This window comes from Vombatus ursinus, unplaced genomic scaffold (genome assembly GCF_900497805.2).
Source record: "Vombatus ursinus unplaced genomic scaffold, bare-nosed wombat genome assembly UNPS02003292.1, whole genome shotgun sequence".
Classification (NCBI taxonomy): Eukaryota; Metazoa; Chordata; class Mammalia; order Diprotodontia; family Vombatidae; genus Vombatus; species Vombatus ursinus.
The window spans coordinates 5,827,582-5,855,496 of record NW_020943070.1 but is presented as its reverse complement, the minus strand read 5'-3'; the positions used below and the strand labels follow the sequence as shown (position 1 = coordinate 5,855,496).

At 40.0% G+C, this 27,915-nt stretch overlaps 1 protein-coding gene across 10 annotated transcripts in view; it reads right to left on the bottom strand.

Annotated features, from left to right (window-relative positions):
* RBFOX2 (RNA binding fox-1 homolog 2) overlaps positions 1–27,915 on the bottom strand; it is a 249,528-nt gene that overhangs the window by 221,376 nt on the left and 237 nt on the right. The gene's annotated exons all lie outside the window — the stretch shown is intronic.

The window sequence follows — 27,915 nt, the reverse complement described above, 5'->3', positions numbered from 1 at the left end:
CACTGCCTCTACTTCTGGGCTGGTGGCTGCAAGGCTGCCTGGCCTTCACAGGTGGAATACTCTCCCTTCTGACCTCTGCTTCATGAACCCTCAGGTTCCTTTTATGGGTCACCTCCAGTGCTACCTCCTTCAGGTGGTTTTTGCCGCTTTCTCCACTTATGAGCACAGTCCCTGCCAGAAAACATTGCAATATTTAGTATTCACTTATATGTGAAATGTTTTATCTCGTCCTCCCTCATCAAATTTAAGCTCCTCCCATTCACCATAATACATTAACACTAAGCACAGTGTCTGGCAATAACAGCCACTTCATAAATGCTAAATGACTGACTGACCAAGGTGAATGACCACCTAGTGAACATCTTTGCTGCTTTGCCTTGTAGAAGAAGACAAGTCATCTTTGCTAAGACAGTGCAGAGAAGAAAAGGAATATACAAACAGATACATGTTATCTCCTCTGACAGGATGTAAGCTCCTTGCCATCAGGGCCTTGCCATTTTTTTTTCTTTGTCTCTCCAATACCCAGCACAGCCCCTGGCACTGTAGTGAGCACTTAGTACATGCTTGTAGAGTGACTGCTAGAACCCAGAGGCCACACTTGAAAAGGTGCCTTCTGGAGGAAATGAGAGGGACAGGCTGACTGACCTGGATGAAGATCCAGCAAAAGAGAATGAGCAGCTGGAAAGGAAGAAGCAAAACCAGAAGGGCACAGGGTCATGAAAACAGAGAATTACCTGGAGCAGAGTTTCACCAACAGCAACCAATGTTGCAGAGAGGTCAGGAACGAGGTCTAAGTAAAGGCCATCAGAATTGGCCATGAAGAGATGACTGGGAACTTTGCTGAAGGAGGCTGGGAGGCATATTGAAGAGAGGTTCAATAACTGATGTTGAATTGAATTAAATATTTCAGAGAGCTCGCAACGGGCGAGAAGGAAGAGGCACTGCCACCCATTAGCCCACAGATGTCCATTCCTAAGTCTGTGCTCACTTCATTCTCTATACCTGAAATTCCTTCCCCCTCATTGTCTACCAAGAGCACAAAGTTTAGTTTACACACCTATTACTACTATGAGTAGTTTGGAACATTTGTCATGTGATGATTCATAGCTTACAACCTTTTTTGGGAAGACTTTATTTGTATCATTTGAACACTTATCTAATAGAGAATGGTTCTTGATGTTATAGATTAATATCAATTCCCTAGAAATTTTAGACATCAGAATTGTATTGGTAATAACTGATTTTTTAAAAAAGATAACAGAGAAATCTGGGAAGATTTTTATGAAATGATACAGAATGAAGTGAAAATTTGTATAGTAACAATATTGTTTTTAAAAAAAAAAACTTTTGAAAGATGCTATGTCTAGCCACAATTCCAGAGAACCAATGAAACATGCTACCCACCTCCTGATAGAAAAGTGATGTACTAAGGATGCAGAATAGGGTATACATTTTTGAGTATGACCAATGTGAGAATGTTTTGCTTGACTATGCGTATTTGTTACAGGGGTTCCTCAGTCCAAAGGAGGAGGGAGGGGGAGGGGGAGAGAAAGAGAAGGGGGAAGGGGAGAGAGAGAGGAGAGGAGGAAGAGGAGAAAGAGGGGAAGGGAGAGAGGAAAGGAAGGAAGACGGGAGAGAGGTCACGTACCTATAGTCCTTGCTACCAGGGACGCTGATAGTTACTTGAATTGGAGAGTTCTGAATTGCAATACGAATAAAGTCAATAGGACGGCCATGATAATCTGGCATTAATATAGAGAGTTCCTGGGAGACAGGGGACACTGAGCAGCTTAAGGAGGGGCAAACAAGCCCAGGTTGGAAACAGAACTGATCAAAGCTTTTGTGCCAATCAACAGCGAGATCTAACCCATGGGTGACCGCTGCCCTTCTAATCTGAATGACAGAGGGAGACCCAGTCTCCCTTGCCCCCCAAAAAAAGCATAGAAGAGCACAGAAGGCCAAAGAAAATCACAGACAAGTAGCAAAGCTTTGAAAGTTAACATGTTGAATTACATATTTCAAAAGAAAAGAGTCAGTTTCATGTGTAAATCCTCTTTTTCTTTTCTACAATATATATGGAAACACTCCTTTTATTTGGTGTTGAAGAATTTTTTTTTTTTTACAAATTTCTCCCTAACAATGGCTGCGAAGGTACTGCTGTAATTCTGTTTTAATTTTATGATATGACCTTTTATGTTCAGAATACATATCCATTTTTAAGTTATGATATGGTATAAGGTGTCAGACCAAACTTAACTTCTGCTAAATTCTCAGTTTCTTTCTACTTTGCACTTTTCCCAGTAGTTACTGGCAAAAAGAAAGTACTTCCCTCACTCCCTTATGTTCTTGGGATTATCAAATTGTAGGCAAGTATTTTCAATTCAGTTTGTTTGATTTTGTTTTGATAAAAACTAACTCACAGCCGTTCCACTGATCTCCTTTTCTGATTTATAAGCAATACAGTCTTTATGACTGTTGTTTATAATGTAGTTTGAAATCTGGTACATCGAAGGTTCTTTCACTCATACTTTTTCTCATTATTTTCCTTGCACTTCAAGATGTTTCATACTGCTAAATGAATTTTATCATGTTGTCTGGTTCTGGTAACTTGATTGGCATATGACCAAGATGATAAATTACTTTAGGCAGAATTGTCATTTTTACTGTATTAGTACAACCCAACTATGAGAAGTGAATATCCCTCCAAGTTTACTTTTATTTCTATAACAAACAGTGAGTAATTGTTATTAGTCCTGTATGTGGGTGCACAGCTGTTATTTTTTTTTTCTACTTCTACTCCTATGACTACTACTGTTACTAGTAGTCAAAATCCTCAACATCCTCACCATCATGGCAGCTAGGTGGCACCAGAGATAGGGCACTGACCTGAGAATCAGGGAGACTCCAGTTTGAATACTGCCTCTGACACTTAGCAGCTGTGTGGCCCTAGGCAGGTCACTTCACTGCTCTCATCTTAACCTTCATCCCTGCCAAATGCGGGTAATAAGAGCACGTACTGCATAGTGTTGTGAGAAGCAATGCAATAACACGTAAAGCACTTAGCAAACCCTCAATTCTAGCTATTATTATTATTAATAATGGTAATAATAACTGCAACAGCTGCAGCTCATTTCTATGGAAGGTTTACAAAGTATTTCCTTCAGAATAAGCCTGTGAGGTAGATAATGCAAGTACTATCATTCCCACTTTATAGGTGAGGAAACCACAGTCAGAAGAGAAGTAACTTAGCCCCAGTCACACGGCTGAGAAGCCAGTAAAACGAGTCTGCTATAAACCTGCCCTAATCTCTTACCTGGTCCCCTCTGAGACCACTGTCACAAATTTCAAAATATCTAACATGCATTTTCTGAGAAACATAGCAAAACTAATTAACCTATATTGGGATGAAATCTATGCCTTGGGTTTCACTAGCATCATACAGCAACTGAACTCACAGTTACTTATACTACAGTAAGTAAAAAAGAAGCATTCTCTCTCCATTTGTCCCGAACATATTCACATTTAGAAATCAAACAAAAATATCTCTCTCCCTCACTCAGTCAACAATGTTCCTCATCTTTTCCCTTTTTCAAGTCCCTCTTGAATGGATATTTGTCCCTTTAAGCTTCCCAGCAAAAGCCAAAAGCTTTTTTTGGTCTTTGAAAAGCCCAGGCACTTGCTGCCCTACTATGTAACAACTTTCAATGGTGGTTAAAAAAAAAAAAAAGTTGTTTCTGATTATATGTCTCTCTCCCCCACGAATTACATCTTCTATGCCTCCTTCATTCTAAAGCACAGCAGCAAGGGCACAATGATAGAGGAAGTATGTGCGGCCCCTGATTAGGAACTGACCTTGACAGCAATTCTGCACCTGGAGAAGGTCCAATGAAACTTACCATTTCCTGGGCTGGAAATGTGAGCCCTTAAATGTACCAGAGAATCTCAGAGACCCTCCAGGCCATCCCCCATCTCACCCAGAACCCCTCCCACAACATTCCCAACAAGTAAGAATCCCACCTATCGATGAAGACCTCCAGAGAGGAGGAAGCCACTACCTGTCCAGGGCACCCCTTCTACTTTAGGATAGCTCAGACTGTTAGCAAGTTTTTCCTTCCATCCAGTCACTATCTGTTTCTCTGCTATTCCCACCCGGCTCTGCCCTCTGAGGCCAAGCAGAAACCGTCAATCAATCCTCACCCATTAGGAAGCACCAGGAACTATACCAGGTACTGGAGATACAAAGACAAAAATTAGTAAGTCCTTGCCATTAAGGAACTTTTATATCCTGTCAAGGTTGAAAATATGTACAAATTAAATACAAGGTAATTTAGAGGGAGATGGTAAATCCCTTGATATTCCTTCAAATCCTTGAAGACTGTTATGCTTCTCTCCGGCTTGGCTTGTCCAGATTAAACATAAACTATCTTCGAGGAAAGAAACCCAGGCTATTTTGAGGCCATATGAAAAAATTGCTCCAAATCACTACGAATTAGAGAAATGCAAATTAAAGCAATTCATATTCCTCATACAGTAACAAAAATGACAAAAAGGAAAAATGACGAATGCTAGAGAGGCTGTGGAAAATCAGGCACATTGGTGCACTGCTAGCAGACACATGAATGTATACAATCATTCCGGACAGGAACTGGAACACTATACAAAAGGTTACTAACATGTATTGGACTGATTATTCCACTGTTAAGCCTATACCCAAGAGAACCAAGAGAAAGGAAGAGGTACCAGAGGAACAAAATATTCATCACAAAACACAGTGTGAAAATTCAAACTGAAAACCTGACACAGGAGACACTAATATACTAGATTGAGGACCACTAATTTTTTTTTAAAAAAATCCTACCAATTAGAGCTATCCTAAAACAGGACAGGCTGCCTGGAAAACTGGAGTGTTTCCTATCACCTGAAAGTATCTGAACTGAGATTATAAAGGAATGTGGTGGAGAGCTTCATGCTTCAGATAAAGGTTAGATGACCTCTGAGGTCCCTTAAAACTTGAGATTTTAACTTAAGGTTAACATTTTCAAATAGAACTGGAAGATGGGCCTAGGTGGGCCAAGCCAGCAGAGGACAGCGGCACACCTACAAGCAGTGTAGTACAGACTACTAGGCTTCATGATGAGAACAGTACAAGCTACATTGACACAGGACTAAGGGTCACTAGATGTAGTGCTGAAGGTCATCTAGCCAAACTCCTTCTTTTAGGATGGGATCATGGAGGCCCAGGAGACCAGATCCTCTGCCTCCAAGCTCAGGACCCCCTCCACAATACCACTATGCAACAGGAAATAATCCATGTCTGCCGAGAAGAAGAGAGCCCACAAATCAGGGTCCAAGGTGAGAAAGCCACACTGCCTAAGTGGAAGGAAGACGACCTCTGAGACAGGGATAAAAAACATTGATTGCTCTTTAAAGATGTTTCCAAGCTCACTGGCCCTGGAGTCAGGAGGACCTGAGTTCAAATCCGGACTCAGACACATAACACTCACTAGCTGTGTGACTGTGGGCAGATCACTTAACCCCAACTGCCTCACCAAAAGAAAAAAAAAAATGTTTAAAAAAAAAAAAAAGATGTCTCCAGTATAGTGACAACCATTGGCTGATTTTCTATTAAATAATATGTCTTTATGCCAACTAAGGCCTGCATCTTCAACTACCAGTGAGGTATATAGGGACTGCTATTTTCCTCAAGGGGTTCTGAAAAAGAAATAAGTATTTTTAAAAAACCCCATAATGAAGAGTTCTCCTTTTCAATACAAAAGTAGAGCTGTGATGTAGTACACTGATCACAAATCCTACACCGTGGCCACTAGAGTCACAACTGAAATTAAATCTGTGAAAGGAAGGCCCTTAGGGAGGACTTTCTTGCCAGTCCTCTATAACAATAATAACTTACATTTCTACAGAACTTTAGGCATACAAAGCAATTTCCTAACAGGTAGCATTCCTCTGAGGTAAGATCCCCATTTTATAGATGATGACCCTCCATCTTTTGGTTGTGCCTTTCTCCTGGTTGTCTCCATGTCTGGAAGGCTCTCTCTCCTCACTTTTGCTTCCTGGATTCCCAGGCTTCCTTTAAGATTCAGATCAAATTCCGAAATCTGCATGAGATCATTCCCAGTCCCCTCTCTGTCTTTTTCCCAGCCCCAGTGCCTTCAATCTAAGATCATGTCCTACTTACACTGTCTATATCTTACATGCACAATTTTTGGTATGGTCTCCCTTAAAATTGGAGCTTCTTGAGAGCAGGGATCATGTTTTTGCCTGTCTTTGTATCCCTGCTGCTTAGCACAGTGCCTGGCACACCGTAAATTCCTAATAACTGATGGCTGACTAACTGAGACTCAAGGGGTCAAGAACATCACCTTGAACCTCAGCTTTCTGACTGACTGGCAGGGGCTCCTTCTACCAATGCCTCTCAGGCACTGGCTAAGAGTTTGTCTCCCAATTACTTCTAGCAGGCTTTGCTACTTCTGAGGCCTGAAAGAGGCAGCGAGCAAAAGGGTTAGGTACTCAGGGCTGGAAAATCTCTTTTTGGTAGCAGAGGATCTAAAAAGAGAGAAAAGCAAGCTTCATTACATGTCGAAAATCAATCTCTAGGAGGGACCTTGGAGATCCTGTAGTAAGCCCCATCCTGCTGCAGATGAAGAAAATCCATTGCAGGTATGGAAGCTCACACAGTCTATGGGGGGAGAGAACCAGAACTAGAACCTGGGCTCCCTGACTCCCCAAGCCAGGACTCATTCCACAATCTGCCTTGTCTGCTAAGCCAAGCCAAGCCCAGAGCAATTTTCCAACCACCCACAAAATTATTAAACAGAGAGAAGGAAAGGAGGCAAAAGAAGGTAAATAATGAAGCTGTGCTCATACAAAAGCTGCTCTCTCCAGCTGCCAACGTCCCCTTTCCTTTGCATGCATGCAAGCTGTTAAAGGAAAGTCTGAAGATAACCAAACTCCCCAGGCCGTATGGTGCCCATCCTTGCCGCTGAAGAAGCCTACTTCTGCACTGGGAAGCCAAAGACAAAGAGAAGGAATGCCTGTGCTACCACCACTATCACATGCAGAAACTCACACTGTGCATGGTTCCCATCATGTCTCATATGGCTCTGGAAAAGAAGGACAACAAAAGGCATCTCAGCCACTTGAGCTTAACAGCAGCATGGACAGCTAGAGAGAAGATAAACACAGGCCAACGTGGATAACCTCTACTGCGATTGTTCCCAACCTTGAAATAGGAGGATTGATTCTTAATGTTAAAAAAAACTATAGGTCTCCAACACATAATAGCAATTGTACCATTAGCATCCATTAACTGAGAAAACATACAATAATGCAATAATGTTTTACCAATTTGTATTATTAATGACAGATTTGAAAATAGTAATAAATCTGTTTGCCATATAGGTATCTGGTGCACAGAAGGCCTGTTTGCTTATTTATGGATCTGCATGCCCCTTGCAATATCTCACAGTTCTCCACTCAGTCAGCAGCTGACAATACTTGAAGCTGCACATGCACCGAGGTGAGGCCTGTTACATGAAACAATGAACTGTCAACTAGGAAAAAGAACTTTAGCGATATTCCACTGCCATCAGGATTCCTTCTATTACTCGTCAAAAAAAAAAAAAAACAAAACAAAAAAACCCTCTTTAAAAGGCAAACTAGTGCTGTATCTTAAAAATACAACCCTGATCCCCTCAAAAGATAACCACCAACCTTCTACAGCAATAATAATACTTTACTTTTCTATAGAACTTCAGGCATACAAAGCAATTTCCTAACAGGCAGTATCCCTCTGAGGTAGGATCCCAATGCCTTGGTCCCCAGGGATGACCCGCCATCTCTAGGCTGTGCCTTTTCAAAGATATGAAGAAGTAGTTTTCAAAGGAAGAAATCTAAGCTATCAACAATCATATAAAAATGTTCTAAATCACTAATAATTAGAGAAACACAAATTAAAGAAACTTTTTGGTGTTTCACCTCCCATTTATCAGACAAAAGAGAAAATTAAAAGGTTGGAAGAACTGAGGGGAAAACTGGCATATGAGCACATTGGTGGTGGAGCTGTGAAGTGGGTCTGCCATTCTGGAGAGTCATGTGGACTATGCTTAGAAAGTCACCAAACTGTCCACATCCTTTGACTGAGCTACACCACTACTAAGTCTACAGCCCAAAGAAATCAAAGAAAGAAGAAAAAGGTTTGTAAGTAAAAAATATTTATAGCAGCTCCTTCAGTGGTAGCCAAAAACTGGAAACTAACTAAACTATCCTCTAATTGGGGAATGGCTAAACAAATTGTAGCATATGAATGGAATGGAATGGAATATTTTTCTGCCATAATAAACGATAAAATAGACAACTTCAGAGCAAATTGGAAAGAGAAACCTTTATAAACTGATGCAGAAAGGAGAGAGCAGAACTAATAGAATAACTTACATAATGAAAACATTAATAGAGAAAAACAACTTTGAAAGACTTCAGAACTCTGATCAAAGCAATTTTTAAACAAGTCCAAAAAAGTGAAGATGAATCAACCCACTCACCTCTAAACAGAGATGAAGAACTTAAAATGCAGAAAGAGATATACATTTTCTGGTGTGGAAAATGTGGAAATTTGTTTTGCCAAATTATATAGATATATACACTGAGGGATTTTTTAAAAATGTTAATTTGTTTAAACTAGAGGGGATGGATAGTTGAAGATACATTAATAAAACTTGCTACTGGAAAAATTTTTAAGCTCCATTCCCAGTGGAGGCCTGCCACAATAAGTCTCTGGGTCTTCTAGGTCTCACCTTCCTAACCTAAAGCAAATCACAAAAGCTGATGACCTAAAAAAGTCTCAGACATTTCCCAAAGCATCTTAGTGCCCAGGTCCTTTCAATATTTCAAATACTCTAAAATCCAAGAGATCTTCACTTGCTCAATCTAAATTAACCTTGACTAGCTTTGACATGACGACTTTTATTGGAGGTAAGCAAACATCATCGTGGATGTCTTGCTTTGGATAGGAGGCTGTCTGCTGAATACTATTAAGTTGATAATAAAGAAAATCTAAGTTTAAAAATATGGGGTTCCATCTAGAATCTCCTTTAATTCCATCTCCTTTCTAGCTTCTGAGCTTCCCAGAAACAAATACATTCTACTCAGAGAGTAAATCAATACATGGAATGAAATAGGCCTTTGTATATATTTTGAAGGTCTTCTCCCATGCCAACCTTACTACTTTACAATTCTTTTGGCACTCTCCTTTCTCAAGATATCTCCTTTCTTCCATTCCTATGATATTCATTTACAAATTACACTAAATATTGTTCAGCCTAGCTAGACACATTTTCCCCAACCTGAATTTCATTCCCTTAATGCTTAGGTCATACTAGATAAATTTCAATAACATACTTTAAGTCAATATCATACCAAAATCTAGTATACAAAGGCTTCAACAAAATCAAGATGCATTTCAAAGTATTACCAGCATGTCCTACTGAATCTTCTCCTCAGTCTTTCTCAGTCACCAAAAGCCTCCACTCTAAGTCTATATACAATGATGACAGGATCGCAAAGTTGGATGGAATTATCATACTCATCATCAGCATCATTGTTATCACCGAGATCATCATGTATGACTATCAAAAGCCTCCCATACAAAAAACGTAGTATCATCACAGATGAAACTTTTGCCCAAAAAAACAGTTCTATCTCCACTCCAACAGCCTTTTGAGATGCCTCTCCTCCAGTTCATGAGCTCCTCTCCAGGACCACCATGAAGTAAGCGATACTTAGGCCACCCATGCTCCTGACTTCCTCTAGATTTTCCCACCTTGCCCCACCAGGCTGAGACCTCACACTCTCAAAACATATAACACACTTTCCAGCGTCCTTTTATGTGCAGTATTGTCCTCCCCAGTAGAATGCAAGCTTCCTGAAGGCAGGAACGCTTTCTCCTTGCTGGGTTTCCAGTCCTTAAAGCAATGCCTGGCACCTACTAAATGCTTAAATAAATGCCTTACTTATCGATCCATAAAAATTTAAGAACCACATCTTTAACAGATGTTGCCTTAATAAATACTCATAACTTTCAACCTACATAGAATGAAAAGTTCTCAAAATATAAAGAACTAAAGGAAGATATCAAATCCATGTGGATACAGGATGAAGTACATCATAATCATTTGTCCTATTTGCTACTAAGGCTGCCAGTCAGTCAGTAAGTATTTATTAAGTACTTATCACAACTTGGCACTGTGATAAGTGCTTGGAGATACAAAGAAAGGTAAAAATATGGTCCCTTCCCTCAGAACCTCACATTCTAATAAAGAGTACAAATGGAAGATAATCTCAGAGGGAAGACCTTGGAGGTATGGGAAAGGTGCTTTCAGTAAACCTACAGAATATGAGCTTACATCCCAACGCTTTTATTCAATTACACAACAATTATTGTGTCCATCTCTGTAATAGTTCACCTAACATTAAATACAAAAGCCCAATAATAGGATAGCAACCTGTCCTGGGACTTTCATAGCAGGTGTTTAAGAAAAGCTTATTAATTGTTTCTATCTGAACTCCACTGAATTTACGAAAAAATAGTAATAATATTGACAACAACAATAATGATGATGACATTTATACAGCACTGTTGCTCCCAGGAGGATGTGAGAGGCCACCTAGCTCAGGCTGCCCTGAACAAGAATGCCTGCTCCCAGACCCCTAACACGTGCTCATCCCATGAGGAGCTGAGCCCTCAGGGCAAGGACCAGCTTACCCCTTTCTCTGTATCCCCTTATTTAGCACAGTGCCTCGCACAGAGTAGGCACTGACAGACTCTCACTCTGAAGCCAGGTCCCTGAAGGCTGCCCATTTGGGGTCAGCTCTAATTGGTAGGAGGAAGCTTGACCATATCTACCTTTCTGAAATCTCTACCCCATTACTCCTTGTTCTTCCCTACAGGATCAAGCAAAACAAATTTAATTCCTCTCCTATGGGACAGTCTTGTCTAAGTCTGCCCCGCCTATCAACCCTGGCACACAACTGCCAAATGAATCTTTCTTAAGCTCTACGTTCCTCGTGTCAGGGCCCTCCATCAGTGCCTCCCCATAGCCTACAGGAACGAGCCCAAACTCCTCAGTCTTGGGGTCAGTATCTATCTCCCAACTATAAGTTGACCGTTCTCATCTATCTAATCTCTACCACTACTTCCCCCCACCCAAAATCTTCCATTCTAGGCTGGCCAGTCTCACAGATGGGCAAACCGCAGCCCTCTGTACCACCCTTGCTTGAGTCGTTACATCTCTCTGTTCCACTTCCATGATTCTTGCTTAGTCATAAAGGTCCAGCTCAAGTTTGCTTTCCTCCATAAAAGCATCTATATAACTCTAGTCCACACTGATCCCTCCTTTTTTACTATAGCTTCTATTTATTGAGTAACAAACGCTCACTGATGAATTATATTTTGTGTATATCTTAACTCCCCACTAGGACTTGTAAGCCCCCTAAAAACAATGACTAAACTCCATTAGTATCTCCATTTTTTTCAAAGAAGTTATTAAGTAAATCACAAGTACTCAATAAACAACAGGAAAATTCAATTCAGTATGTACCACCAAATGTGTCAGCCATAAACCATGTTGGTTTAAAGAGATTGTAAGGTTTGCATACTGCCTGCCTCTTGGGATCATGTTGAGTACTTCAGTAAAAATCAACCTAACTACACAGACAGACTAGATGACCTCAAAGGTTCATTTCTGTTCTGAATCGACGATTCCTATAGTACAGCTAAAACAGAGCGCATTTATCTGTTACAGAATGGAAAAGACCAACAAAACTATGGGGTCAAGGGAAGCCTGGAACCAGTTGGTAGCCATCAGCAAAATCACAGCCAGTACTGGGCCTCCAACAAATGACTGGTTCAACTCACTGAAGGCTGTGATTCTCAATATGACACTTAGCAGATCAAAAGAACTTAAACAGGAAGAAAAAAAGGTTAAATGCTGGCAAAATTAATCATTTTCCCAGGCTCAATATCACTTTTTTCAAGTGCTGAGGGAAGTTAGCAGTTAAATAAACAATTCCAATGAGAACACAATTATCATTGCAACCAAGATCAAGTCATTTGCACACCACTGATGAATATGAGCAGCTTCACTGGCTAAACGGAAGCTATTAATACAGCCAATAAACTGGGTAGACCAAACTAGATTAAACTGGTTTTAGGTTTTTTTAAATAAATAAATAACTAGCAGACACATTTATATAAATGGCTACGGTAAAGTTTCAGATGTCTACCTACAGAACCTTCACTAATGTCCTGCCTCAGATGCCTCACCATAGTATAAAAGGAGATGCTGAGTGCCCCAAGAGACAGAATGGGTAAATGGTGCTGAGCTTGTGCTCCAAGGCCATGTATCCAGATGCCAGCCACACTGAGGCCAGGGGCACTCAATACCAGGTGGATCTCATAGGGATGATGTTAAATTTTATAGTCATAGCAACTCTCAAAGTCTCTCCCACATTATAGAGCAAGAGCATCTTATGTCACTAAAGGAAAGAAACATACTAACAGAATCAAAGCCATGTGAAGTATTAAAATATCTATATTTCTGATCATTCAAAACTTTGTTACTTAGATGGCCCTCTGACCCTATTAATGTGACTGCTGCTTCCAATAGCACAAAAGGGGCCCCATCCCTGCCTTCTTTTCTTATCTTGTGGGACTCTTGTCCATATCCTCCCATAAATCTTTCCCAGTAACCCAGTGAATTATATCTTAAGAGATAAATACATGTGTGCATGTGTATTCTTACACTAGGACCCCCCCCTTTTTACACATATCAAACTTTATTAGGATGCCAAAGTTCACTTTCTCAATTGCATAAGGGCTCCTGCTTCTCTAGCCTGACACTGTTCTTGTCTCAAGCTGTATATAGCTCATCAATTTCCTGCTTCTGCTGTTGTATTCTAGTGCAACGAATGTTTCCAATCCTCTGGTGAGAGGCTAAGCCAAGCAACAAAGTGCAGGCATCAGAATTCCTAGATTCAGCCCCAAACTCCACTACTGCGCCACTCCTCATTCAAGAGCAAACCAATGATCCTTCTCCCACCCCCCCCATGCCCACCCTGGCATTCAATTCCTCGTCTGGAGGACAGAGGTGGAAATCATAATACATGTCACAGTAATCTTCCAATAACTACCAAATTAGGGTTTTCCCACCTACCCAGGAAGGTCATTGCAGTTACACAGTGAGTGGGGCACAGAGGAGGAATAACAGAGCTGAATTTCACTTGGAAAAGTGTACAGTACTTTCAGTGATCCCAAGCTCCAACCTGGTGGAAAGGCCCTTCATGTCCTACCAGAAATGATACTATATGGTTCCAAATTCTGAAATACCACAATGTCCCAAAATGGGAATTAAAGGAGATTGAAAAAGATATATGGTGGGCACAAGTAGACTGGGGTCTGTTTTGGAAGATGACCTATACATGCAAGAAAGGTATAATGACTATTGACAAGGAGATGTCTGAGAAGAAAAAGTGGGTCTTTCATGGGTAAGGTAGGCCAATATACAGAACAAGAGGTCCCCTGATGCCCACAAATGAAAAAAAGAACTAAATGAAAGTTTCCAGTATATTAGACAGCTCTTCTGTGGAGAGTGGATGAATGGATGAACATACACAAGAATGAAAAGATGAGTGGAAGCCATCTGCAAAGAATCTAGGACCTCTTACTGTTCAATGACAGCAGTAAGACCTTCAAGTGAAGTCAAGATTTTTTAAGTTATGAAGATTTTAATATTAGGCATTTTATTTGTTTCTTTTAACTACATCAAAATGTATTTGGATTATTATTTTATGGAGGTTAACTGTAAAATTTCCAGAGGTGAATTACCATTGTGGGGCCATTACTTCTCCAGTACCTAAATTTTGGTATTTGCTCATTAATCCTCCAAACCAGTCTCTGTCTTTCAGTATTACCTAACTATTGCCATCTTTCAAGCAGAAAGTACTGTCCAGGAAGATAGAGAGGGAGAAAGAAACAGTTTGCCAAGAGTCCTGCTAGACACCCAAATTAGGTGAGAGAAGGTGAAGAGACAGCCTACATGCAAAGACTGGGCCTGAGCCTTATCTAGAAACCTCTAAGAATTGTGTGTCCTTTCAGATAATAATTCTTCATCTAAGCACATTACAGAATTAGGGGGTGAAATAGACATGTTCCTTCACAAATGTAGAGAGTTACCATACGATGATGTTACTTTTTTTAAAGTACCAAGATTAATACATCCAAATGAGTGCTGTCACCATCAAAGCCGTCTTCTTGGAAGAGCTCATTTATTCATGCTGCCATTGCTCAAAACACAGGTGTGGAATTCCTCTTTTGAATGAAATGCCTTCAGAGGCAGTAGCATATTCTTCCTAATATTTAAAGGTAGCAAACTAGCAGATTTGATTTTGGGGAAACTGCCCAATTCAATGAGTCTGAAGGGTGAATCAAAGTGGGTTATGTTGTTTGAGGTCAAAACTGCAAGATACAACTGTAAAGTGATAAGATTGGTTTCCCTGTCTGGCTCACAGACCAGTGTTGAAGGCAATTCCAAAATGTTTTGAGCAATAATGGCAGTATCAATTGATCAGTGATACAATCACCCAACCCCCTGCAAAGTCAGCATTCATTTGGATAAATATATTCTGGTATGCTCATGTAGAAAATCCATTTCATTACTTTCTAGTTACCCCATATATGTACAAAAGCAGATAGGCCCTCCACCCTCAATTTTCTTTCTCCCTCCCTCTCCTTCTCTCACTCCCCCTCCCCCACACACAGTGATGCAGGACTATCGGTTAAATTTCTGCTAGGAGGAAGACTGTGTCAATTTCCAAGGTAGTGGTATGGTGGTACCTGAGTGTTTTCATAACAACTTTGTTTCATTTCCACACATACCATATGCAAAGATAGCATCATCACAAAAAGGGATTTATGAAGCACTCTAATACAAAATCCTAACAATCTCTCTACAAAGGCAACTATTAACCAAAATATATTCACACATGCCCATACGCAAGAAACAGAGACACAGAGAGATACCTTAGATCTAAATTTACATTGTTATTAAGCAAAGAAAGAGAATTATTTCCAGGTGGGGGAAAGAAAAAAAAACCGGCAGCACTGCAGATGAGCACAATACTATGCAACCGACCTTTTTTGCTTCAACTAAAATTCCTAAACCTGAATTCCCCTGGTCCCCCCATCCTGCACCACCACCACCCCCCACGCACACCCAACTCCCCACCAACCTCACAGGGGTTCCTGGGCTGGTCCATGGAATCTGATGACATCACTCCCTCTTCCTTCCTGGAATTCTAAACCCTGCTGCTCTCCCCTTGCACACAGCTCCCATCTCCATAGCAACCTCACCTCCTCCTGCTTCCCTATTGGCCTCATGGAGCAGGATACACAAAAAGGTTTTCCGTTCTCCTAAGAAAAAAAATGATGCTTTCAACAGGAACTCAAGCTAAATTTAGGTACTTCGGATTCAGAGTCCTATGACTAAGGAAATGCAGTGAAATGTCCTCCTTCCCACAGGGCACTCTCCACTCACCCCCACCCAAAACTAGTCATTTCATCTCATCCCCTCTGCCTGTCCCTCATCCCAAGAAATGGAGACATCCATTGAACTTTAAAACAACTGGACTGTCCCACCCAGGTCAATCTGCAGGAAACTCGATCATCTCTCCCCTGCCAAAGGTGAATAAGCAAATGAAAAGACAGGGAATATTACATACTCTTCTCCAAGCCAGGCCCAAAGGGAGAGCCCTTCTAATGACTCAGTAAATCAGATCCTCTCTGCTATTCGCTGGAGAACACTTTCACCTTCACAAGGAGAACAAGTAGCACAGCGACCAAAAGAACTAAGTTGGGGACCACGAGATCTGTGGTTTATTTCTACCTCGCTTATTCTGAATGACCTTGAGCAATTCATCTAGAAAGAATCTCCTTTAAAGTGGTATTTTAAGGACTTCTGGGCAAACTGGCAGAGTATGCTCTGAGACACATAAAGAGGTTCTAACTAAATACAGGGGCCAGCTGATTCTGTTATTAATGAAATTTCCCTTTAAGAAAATAAAACTAGCTCATTTGATCCTCACAACAACCCTATGATGAAGGTGCTGATTTTATCCCCATTTTACAGATGAGGAAACAGAGGCACAATTTAGTGACTTACCCAGGGTCACACAGCTACATAAATCTCTGAAACAGGATTTCAACTCAGGTCATCTGGAATCCCAAGTCCCAACCCTCTATCCACTGCACCACCTAACTACTCCAATCTCCCAACAGGGACATGACTTCCACAGGCTAGAACCACAGAATATGAGAGTTAGAAGGACATCCAGCCATCTAGTTCAAGTCATATAGGAAAGGGATCCTCACCAGAACACACCTGACAAATGGTCATGCAATGTCAGTTTGAAGAGCTTCAAGGAGAAGGAGCCCACGACCCGCTGAGGCAGCTCGTCTCACTTCTGGACAGCTCCCACTCTACTTTGAAAAAGCTGTTCTTGACATCAAGCCCAAACTGGCTTCTTTACAACTTTAACATACAGGTCCTGCTTCTGCCTTCAGAGGCCAAACCAAACGGCGCTACCCCTTCCCCTACAAGATGTCCCCCTGAAATTTCTCTTCTTCAGACGATACAGGATTCTAGGCCTTCACCATCCTGGTTATCCTCCATTTTATCAATGTCATGTATGTGTGTGTGTGTACATTTTTTTACTCATTTTAAATTTAAATATAAAACAAGAAAAGGAAAAAAAAGAACTTTTCCATGTACACAGCAAAACATGAGAGGATTCAAAATAAAACAATAAATTTCCATTTCAAGAAAACCTATGAAATAAATACGACACATTGTTTTCAAAGCTACCCAGCTTTTCTGTGCTTCTTTCTAGGTTTTCTTTTGTTCTCTGCCGTGCACATTTTACTTTATTTTTTTTCTCCCTCTCCTCTCCCACTCCAGAGAAAGCTACAATTAAACATGGAGAGACATATATACATAGATATCCATAGATATCAATAAATACACACACACATATATACACATATACATATATGTAAGACCATACTATGCATATTTCTATTTGTCATTTCTTTCTCTGGAGGTAGATAGCATCTTCCTTCACAGTACGTCCAAGACTTTCTATGTTTTTTCCAAATCAACCAGCTCAGCATTTCTTCTATCACAGCAGGATTCCAACACAATCACATCCTATCTGAGAAACTGTCTATGAAAGTTTTCCTCCAATTTTCTGCTTTCCTTCTATTCTTGGCAAAAGTATTTTATTTATATGAGAAATTTTTAATTTAAAATAACCAAAATTATCCATTTTATACTTCAACAATGCTCTCATATATCAATGTCCTTTTTAAGCCATCTCGCCCAGAACTGAACACAATAATCCTGATGAGGTCTGTTGAGAGCAAAACATAACAGTATGACTATCACTATGCTATTCCCACACACCATCTATGTACCCTTTAATACAGTCCAAGATCTCATTAGCTTTTTCAACCGCCATATCACACCTTGACTTGTACTGAATTTACAATCCACAAAAATCAAAAGATCTTTTTCAGAATAAGTGTTATCTAGCCATGTTTCTCCAAAGTGCAAGATTTTACATTTATTCCTACTGAATTAGATTTGGTCTAATGCTTTAACCAGTCCAGATCCTTTTGAATCCTTTGGCAGTTCCTGTTTTAACTGTCTCTCTCAACTCTGGGTCATATGCAAATGTCATGAGCGTACCATTTATACCTTTATCTAAATCACTGATTAAAATGTTAAATAGCACAAATTCTGGGGCACTCCACTGGAGACCTCCTGCTACACCGACACTGAACAGCTAATTCTTTAAGTGTAGCCATGTAACCATTCCAGATTCATCTAATCTCTATCTCTCTTCTCCACAAGAATAGTGTGATATATACTTTATTTAAAAGCTGGGTTCAAATTGAGGTAAAGGATATCCACAACATTTCTCTCAACTACTAGTTTAGTCATCTTGTCAAAAGATGAAATGAAGTCAGTCAGGTTAACATGGCCTGGTCTTGGAATCCCCACTTTCCTTTCCAGATAATCACCAACGACCTCGTTAGAAATCCTTGTAGAATCTTTCCAGAGAATCAAAGTCAAGCTCACTGGCCTTGAGTACACACTCTGTTCTCTTCCCTTTTTTGAAAATTGGGACATCTGCCTTTCTCCAATCCTGTGGCACTTCTCCCATTCTCCATAATACCTCAAATATTACTGACAATAACTCGACAATCACATCTGACAATTCGTTCAGGATATGAGACTGTAGTTCATCTGGGCCACAAGGTTTGAATTCATAAAGGTTAGCGGGGTGCTCCCTTCTTGGCACTTTCTTATCTTAGGTAACAAATGCCTGTCAGTCATTTTATCTTATCATTTTCAGTGTAAAGGTCATTCTCCTTTAGAGAGAAAACAAGAAACAAAATTAGAAGGGAGGGCTGGTTCTTTTCTGCGGTCAGTTATCATTGTCCCATCTACCCCATGAGAAAGTCTTATCTCTCTCTTATCAGTTTCTCCACAAATATAACTCAAAAAACTCCTTTTTGTTGTCCTTAGCTTTCCTTACCAGTTTCAGCCTATTCTGAACTTTTAGCACTGCCAAAACTATTTTTACAAGACTATGTCTACTCATATTCACCTCTGTTACCTTGATTCTACCTTCTATACATCTTTTTTTTTTTTTTACTCTAAGTTGGTTGGCAAGTTTCCCAGGCATTCGTGTTGATCTCTTCAGACAAATATCATTTTTCCGTCCTCGCTGAAATTGTTTCCCTTTGTGTCTTCAGAATTTCATTCTTAAGTAACTAACTTCCATCCCTCCAACCCTGTGGCACCTTGATTCAGAAGCATTTTAATCCACAGGAATCCTACCTTTCTCCTGAATTCACTGAAATCTGCTTCCGCAAAATCAGGGTGCATGTTAAACCCTAAATTTCCTTTCCTCCATCATCAACTTAAGGTTGGAGTGACGTCTTGCCCCCAAAGTTTTCATCATTTCCACTCCATTAACCAGGTTTCCCTTGTTGGTGAGAATGAGATAAAGAATAAAATTTCTCTTTATTACTTCCTCCAGCTTTTGCCACATAAAATTCTCACTAAGTTATTAGCTACTCTGCTTTTGAGAGCTCTAGCAGATGTGTGGATAACTCCAGCTCTCCATCATTACTCAATCATCCCTCATCCCTCTGTGCCAAGCTTGTGATCTTTTCCCCAAATTCCTCATCTATTTCCTCTTTCTGTCCAGATGGTCTATTGTGTGCTACAAAGACAAAATCACACTCCCTGTCTCTGCCTCCTTTGACCTTCATCCAAATACTGTCAGGTCTGTCCCCCTATTCTTAGTTCCTGGATTTCCTGACAGCTAAATTTATTAATATACAATGCTATCCTACTCCCTTTTTACCTATCCTTTTTCTCTTGACAAAGGCATATTCATCCAGCAGTGGGTTTCATCCTACCAAGTCTACGTGACACCCACAGTGCTTCTTAAACTGTGTTTCTTAGCTTCATATGGGGTAGTGAAAAATTTGCCAACAGTAAAAAGCACTGTGCACTTTGCGTGCCCTCGGGCCACACAACAGCAACCAACGCTAAGAAAAGGGGTCACCAGTGAAAAAATTTAAGAAGCCCTGACCGAGGAGATCAAAATTGATCTATCTGCGTCATGACCTCTGACTGTGTTTCTTAAACTTTGGGCATTTGTGTACAAAACCTGACAGGATGGGTTTTACTAGGAGCTCTTTTCTTAGGTTTTATCTTCGGCTCATTTCTGGCTCTCTCGGTTGTGATCCTTCCTTCTCTGCAGCTCTTCTCTATGGCATCCAAGTTGAATATACACAGGCAGCCTTCCGCCTGACCCTATATTTTTGTTTAAAGCCCTTTTGATTAAATTTGCAAGATACCTGAAAACTAGATTCCAACTAGTCTTTGCTGGGTATATTCTTTCTCCAGCCACAAATCTAACATCCCTGTGTCATAAGCGGTAGCCCAGAAATCCAAACTCCATTCTTAGAAACCACCTCATCACACTCCTCTTCATTTCCCATATTCATTTTTCTTGTTGGCATCTGGCTCAGCTAGGTGGCCTAATGGATAGAGCAGCAGGCCTATAGTTAGGAAGACCTGAGTTTAAATGCAGCCTCAGACCCTTAGCAGCTGCATGACCCTAGGCAAGTCACTGTCTGCCTCAACTTCCTCAACTTTAAAATGGAAATAACACCTATCTCCCAGGGTTATTGTGAGAACTAAATTAGATAATATTTGTAAAGCACTTAGCACAATGCCTGGCACACGCTAAGTGCTATACAAATGTAAGCTATTATTATTAGCAATTAACAGGCATGAAGCAGAAAAATACAAACTCTGTCTCTACTTGTCAATCTTTAGTTTCTTACTCAAACGACAATCCCTCTTAGCTTCTGCCTGGAAGTGTCACTGGTGCCCACAGGAATCATGAGAAGTAGGCTGTAAACAACCTACGTCTTGAAAGGTTCTCTTTCGTGTCTTGGATCCATGCCCCAAGAGACAACAGACCCCTGTATCACTGTTAACAGGTCCGAAAACAGCCGTTTCACAGTCTCTGAGCAAAGCATCACTAACTACGTCTACTCCTCTTCTTACGCTGATCTTTCCAGGATCATTCTCACCTGAGAGAGTCTGGGTGGTGACTCTACTCTATCATCCTTGGGAGGACAAGCAGCTCCTTCCCCCTCTACGTTACACTCTTCTGGCCCATTCACCACCATCCTGGTAAGGGTCAAGCCTCCACCACTGCACACGAGATTCCCCTTCTTCCCGGTGAAGTTTAATTTGTGTATCACTTAGGGACACTTCATTCTCCCTTACAAACTTTCTCTGCAACTCTTCACTCTCTCTTATTGGAAAAAGATCAGCCTACATTTGGAACACAAATAACAGTCACCCAGATGTAGGAGAACTATAATTATCACACACTTTATACAGCACCATGTTCCCTACACTCCATAATGTTTGAGACTTTTAGGTTTGTTTCTCTGAACTATTTCTGAGTATTTATGCCTCAACTCTAAGCACCTGGTTAAAACTTTTACATCCAATTATTATTCTTAAATCTAAATCTAATGAGATTCATTTTAATAGATGAATGTAATAATTTTTAAATTACAATTTTTTAATTAAAAATCAAATTTTTAAAATCATCCTGCAAAAGTATGAAAAGTAAGAGATCGGCAGGCAGGAGGGGCGAGGGGAGATTGTCAACACTGTGAAGACAGCCAAAAGAGGTGTTCCTAAACTATATTTATCAAAGTATCGAGTCCAAAATGACAGATAGTAACAGTTCCACTATATTCTGCCCCAATAATACCACACTAGGAATTCCACATCCAGTTCTGTGCACATTATCAAGTGATATATTGTTCATTATAAGATAAGCTGGGTGTAAAAGGATTCAAATCTGTGATATCCTGCTTTCTCATGACACAATAACGTAAACCAACTAGGCCTGAAAACCTGATACTACTGAATGCCCTCCCAGAATGGACCTACGGAGAGGCCAGGGCTTCAGCACTCAGTCCCATGGTTCAATGAGGGAAGAATGCTTCCCTATGGCCATGTCTGATAGCTAAACACTGACTTAGCCCAGTGGCTCTGTCCTATGCAATAATTCTGAAGGACAAGGCATCAATTGTAACCGAGTAGGAAAGGCTCCAAGCAGGTCAGAGCCTTGTTGTGTGGAAAGGGAGTAGATTAAAATAAGGCATGAGGGAGAAGAATGTATTTTCAGTTTGCAAGGCAGAATCTCAGCTCTAGGGCACTAATGCTCTAAGTGAGAAAACAGACTTGAAGGGAAAATGATGTCAGAAAATAATAAAAATAGCCATTTGCCCCAAACAGAATTTAAATAATCTGGAACATTAAGCAAAAACAAAATACCCCACTGCTTAATATACAGGCATCCAGGGTGGACCTGACAACTTATGGGAAAAGAAGCAAGAGACAGTACAGTATATGTCAGTGGCAACTAAGCCTCACACATCCAAAGGGATTTAGTTTACAAAGAACTGACATGATCTCATCTTTGAGAATCCTCCTTCCAATCTCACTCTCACTTTTGTGTTACTAGGTCATAGTTGTGTGAGACCTTCCCTAGAAGGAACCCTAATCCTACTCCCCAAATACTATTGGCGCTAGGCTAAGAGAACTCTAGACTGAGCCCATGTGCTGGGAAACAGGTAGATGCACCTTCCTCTTCTATGGATGGGGAAGTGGCAGCAATTAAATGGGTTAAGCCACTTGCCCAAAAGGTGGCAGCAGGTCAGCTTGACAGTATTTCCATTATAAAAAGCTGCACATGTGAGCACGGCCAAAGGAGCACTACTGTATCTAAATGCCACACTGCTGCTCCTTAAGTGTGGTAGCAACATGGCTACTGGCTTGGGCATCTCGGGTGGAGCTTCTGGGCTCTGCCACTCCAATATAACCTTTAGGGAGTCACTTTACTCCTCTAAGTATGTTTTCTTAACTGAAAAATGTAGGGTCGGACCGACTGATCTCCCAAGACATCATGGAAGAATGATACCTGAGCAAGTTTTGAAGGAATAGAGAAGGAGTTCAACAATCATAAATGAGAAGGAGCTGAGTGCCAGGCATGGAAGACAGACAGCCTAAGAAAATTCATTATGAAGAGAGGCAGAGAACTAAGATAGTGCAAAAAGCAGCACAAGTGAGGATCTCCCCACTGATACCCCTCCAAACACATCTAAGAAAATGCACTAGACTGAATTCTGATGGGGAAATCCAAGAAAAAGTTATAGGGAATCATTTTCTAGCCCTGTTTGGCAAAGAGACATACAAGAGAGGTCTGTGGATACTGGGGGTAGGGTCCAGCCAGCACCCAGGGAAAAGACTGTGCACCAGAGCAAGAGGAGATCCCAGACCCATTCAGGGACATTGCAACAGGAACAGGGGCCATCTGACTGCTTGGCTGCACACTATCCACTTCCAGGTTCCTAGCCTAAGGCCTTGAGGGCCTAGAATAACAGCAGTCAATAGTCAAAGAAAGAAGCAAGGCTCAGACCTTCCCTCCAGAAGTACACAGAGCCCAGTCCTAACACCAAGCCCCAAAGTCAAGAATGAAGGTTGGAAGAATGAGCAAATAACAACAACAACAACAAAAATCTCACTATTACGGAGACAAGAATACTCAAGACTCAAACCCAGAAGAAGAAATTGACTCCAAAACATTTAAAAGCAAAGCCTGGATGCAAATCTAACTAGAATTTCTAGAAAAGGTAAGGCAAGAATTTTTTTTTAAAGTTTAATATGTTAAAAAAAAAAAAAAGGAGGGGAAGGAAGGACCCACATGTACAAAAATATTTATAGCAGCTCTTTTTGTGGTGGCAAAGAATTGGAAATTGAGGGGATGCCCATCAACTGGGAATGGCTGAACAAGTTGTGGTACATGAATGTAATGGAATACTATTGTTCCGTAAGAAATGGTGAGCAGGACTTCAGAAAAACCTAGAAAGACTTGCATGAACTGATGCTGAGTGAAGTGAGCAGAACCAGGAGAATGTTGTACACAGTAACAGCCACATTGTGTGATAACTAACTTTGATAGATTTAGCTCTTCTCAGCAACGCAAGGACGTAAGACAATTCCAAAAGACTCATGATGGAAAATGCTATCCACATCCAGAGAAAGAACTATGGAGTCTGACTGTCGATCAAAGCATACTATTTTCTTTTTTTTGTTTTGTTTTTTTTCTTTCTCATGGTTTTTCCCTTTTGTTCTGATTCTTCTTTCACAACATGACTAATGCGGAAATATGTTTAATATGATCATACATGTATAGCCTATATCAGATTGCATGCCATCTTGAGAAGGGGGGAAAATTTAGAACTCAAAATCTTATAAAAGCAAATGTTGAAAACTAAAAATTAATTAATTAATTAATTTTTAAAAACCAAAGGGTGAGCAACAATATTGGCTACATATTAGTATATGACAAAGCTGATGTTGTTTTTCATGATCTTGAGTTCATTTCTCTTGCTTTGATACCCACTGGCATATTTGCTTATTGTTTATTCACCATTTATTAAATGCTTACTGTGAAAACAATTAATAAATGGAAGCAATCTACTGACCCATTTATTGGCAGGCAGCATGCCCCGTTAATAAATGTTATCATGTACAAAGATTTGCCTCACTTTACCTTTTTGTCAAATTTCACTCAAGACACTTCCTTGGTTTAGGAACATGTTGTTCTTTGTTTAAGAAAATGCTCGTGTTTACTTATGTTTGTTAAGTTCATACTAATGAAAAGGGGCTTTTTTGTTTGTTTTTAAATGAAAACTCCCTGAGGACAGGGGACTGTATCTCTTTTGTATCTATAGTACCATTATTTTGAATGATACCGAGCACATAGTAAGTATTTAATAAAAAGCTTTTTGCATTCATTCATTCATTTAAAAAAAAAGAATTTTCAAAAAGTTTAAACTGTTCTTACACATGAGGACACTAGAGGAAAAGGAATGAGAGCTATGGAAGAAAGAATTGAAAAGGAAATTAACAGCCTGGCACAAAAGTTACAAAACTTTGCCCAAGCAACAAACTCCTTGAAACTTAAAATGAACCGAAGAGATGTCAATGACACCATGAGACCACTATAAATATTAAAATCAAGTCAAAAGACTGAAAAAAAAAAGAAAATTTAAGATATTTCATAGCAAAACAACTGACCTGAAAAACTGAACAAAGAGAAAAAAATTAAGAATTACTGGACTATGTGAATGCTATGACCAAAAAGAAAAAAAAAAAAAGCCTAGCCATCACATGTCAAGAAATCTTAAAAGAGGGGCAGCTAAGTGGCACAGTGGATAGAACTCTATCTTCAGAAAATCCCAAGAACATTACAACCAAAATGCAGAGCTTTCAGGTCAAAGAAATGATCGTGCAAGCAGTCAGAAAGAAAGAATTCAAGTACTATAGAGGGAGTCTAATTAAACGAGGCCTGACAGCAGTTCTGTGAGGTTTTGATGATCTTGAGAGAATATAAAGAAAGGGGAGGGGAGAGGGAAAATTCTCTCCCATAATCAGGGTGCAGAAAGAGTCTATATAAACACGGAGTTGTAGGGAGCAGCTGACACTTGAATCTCACTCTCATCTGAACTAATCAAAGGAGGAAAGAAAACACAGAACAGGCTACAGAAACTCATTTTACTCAACAGCAAAAGGGGGGGGGAGGGGAAACAGGAGAATTAGGAGGGTAAATCAAGGAAGGGATTAGCCCCTAAGCAATACACACCCTAAGGATGAACAAAAATATAACGTTTTGGGCTGACAAAGAATGGGAGAAGGGATGTCCATCAACAGAGAAATGGATGAATGAGTCACAGTAGATGAATGTGCAATTGTAGTTGAGAAATTAAGGAGATGGTTTCAGAGAACCCTGGGAAGACTAGTATGAACTAACCCCAAGTGAAGTGAGCAGAACCGGGGAACAATGTCCACGACATCATCAAAACCAACAACTCTAAAAGACTCAGGAATTCTGATCAACACCTGACCAACCATAACAGAAGACACATGATAATGAAACCTACAGACCACTTCAGGGAGAGATGGCAGACTCCGAGGGCAGGCTGAGGTATATATAAGTTTGGGGGACATAGCAAATGCATGAATTTGTTTTGCTTCGCTATACATGTTTTTAACAGTTTTTGTTTTCTTACTGTCTCAGAGAGGGAGAAGAGAAAGAATTTGGAGCAGAAAATAAAATTAAATAAAGAGGGTTTTGTTTTAAGAAATGATGAAGCAGGGGCAGCTAGGTGGCACGGTGGATACAGCAATGGCCCTGAAGTCAGAAGGACCTGAGTTCAAGTTCAGCCTCAGACCAAACACACTTACTAGCTGTGTGACCCTGGGCAAGTCACTTAATTCCAATTGCCTAAAAAAAAAAAGAAAAGAAAAGAAAAGAAATGATGACGCTGATGGTTTCAGAGAAATATGGGAAGACTTGTAAGAAATGATGTAAAGTGAAAAAAACCAGGAGAACAATCTATACAATGAAAACAATATGATAAAGTCAAACAACTTTGAAAGACTAAGGGATTCTGATCAGCATAATGACCAACCATGAATCTAGAGGACTGATAATGAAATATGCTATCCACCTCTGAGAAAGAGGTATAGAATGGGATGTATGTATGTATATAGTACATGTATTACATGTATCATATGTGTGTGTTGTCTATGCTTATATAGTTTCCCCCTTTTGGATATGTCTGATGTGGAAATTTGTTTTGTTTGATTATACATATTTGTAATAGAGGTTTTGTTTTGGTTTTTTTCCAGTCTCAATTGGTGGATGACAGAGAAGACAGACTTTTGTTGACTGAAAAAAATAAAATTTAATTAAAAAATAGTAACAAACCACTTCCTTGGGATGCTTTCCTCTGTCATTATCCTATTTCATCATCATATGAGTTATGCCCAATGGGGTGTGATCCTTCTGAAATGCGAAAGACTTCTATGACCAAGTATCTTCAGTCCAAGGGGAAAGAGTCTCAAATCAATTTTCAACATGAGTTCAGTCAAGCTGGTGCTTCTTGAACTATGAGGGAGCAGAAGGAAGGTTTCCTTTTTCTTCTTAGGAAATCAGTCTTTAAAAAATGATCTCATCAGTGGAGTTCTTTCACTGATTGTCTTTCCTTCAAGGGTTTATAAATATTAATCTCACCACCTGGGTTGAGTATTTCATAAACATATTTTGATTAATGAAAAGCTCCTTCATCTCCACAGAGTACATGCACACATCATCTGATGTGGCAGGAAAAGTTTGCCAAAATTTATCTCTAGCAACCACCATTCCAGGGTTAAAACCCAGAGGCCCCTGTGGAAGTGAAACCCCTGGGCAGGGCGGTACTACCCTCACAGAGGGTACAAGTGTATCAAAGGCCTCCATTCCCATTTTATTAAGCAAGGTGAGGTTTGGTATGCAAGACACAACAGTCAATGACTACAGTAATCTACTATTTGATAAATCCAAAGACTCCATCTTCTGGGATAAGAAATCACTACTTAACAAAAACTACTGGGAAAACTGGAAAATAGTATGGCAGAAATTAGGCATAGACCAACATCTTATACCCTATACCAAGATAAAGTCAAAATGGGTACAGGATTTAGATATAAAGACTGATACTATTATAAGCAAACTAGGAGAGCAAGGAATAGTTTACCTATCAGATCTATGGAGAAGGGAAGAATTTATGACCAAACAAGAGATACAGAACATTATGATATGCAAAATGGATGACTTTGATTACATTAAATTGAAAAGTTTTTGCATAAACAAACCCAATGCAACCAAGATTAGAAGGGAAGCAGAAAGCTGGGAAACAATTTTTATAACCAGTGTCTCTGATAAAGGCCTCATTTCTAAAATATATAGAGAACTGAATCAAATTTATAAGAACATAAGTCACTCCCCAATTGATAAATGGTCAAAGGATATTCACAGGCAATTTTCAGATGAAGAAATTAAAGCTATAATCATGTGAAAAAATGCTCTAAATCGCTATTGATTAGAGAAATGCAAATCAAAACAACTCTGAGATACCATCACACCTATCAGATCTGCTAACATGACAAAACAAGAAAATGATAAATGCTGGAGAAGATGTGGGAAAATTGGAACACTAATGCATTGTTGGTGGAGTTGTGAAACGATCCAATCATTCTGGAGAGCATTTTGGAACTATGCCCAAAGGGCTACAAAAATGTGCGTACCCTTTGACCCAGCAATACTACGTCTAGGGCTGTAACCCAAAGA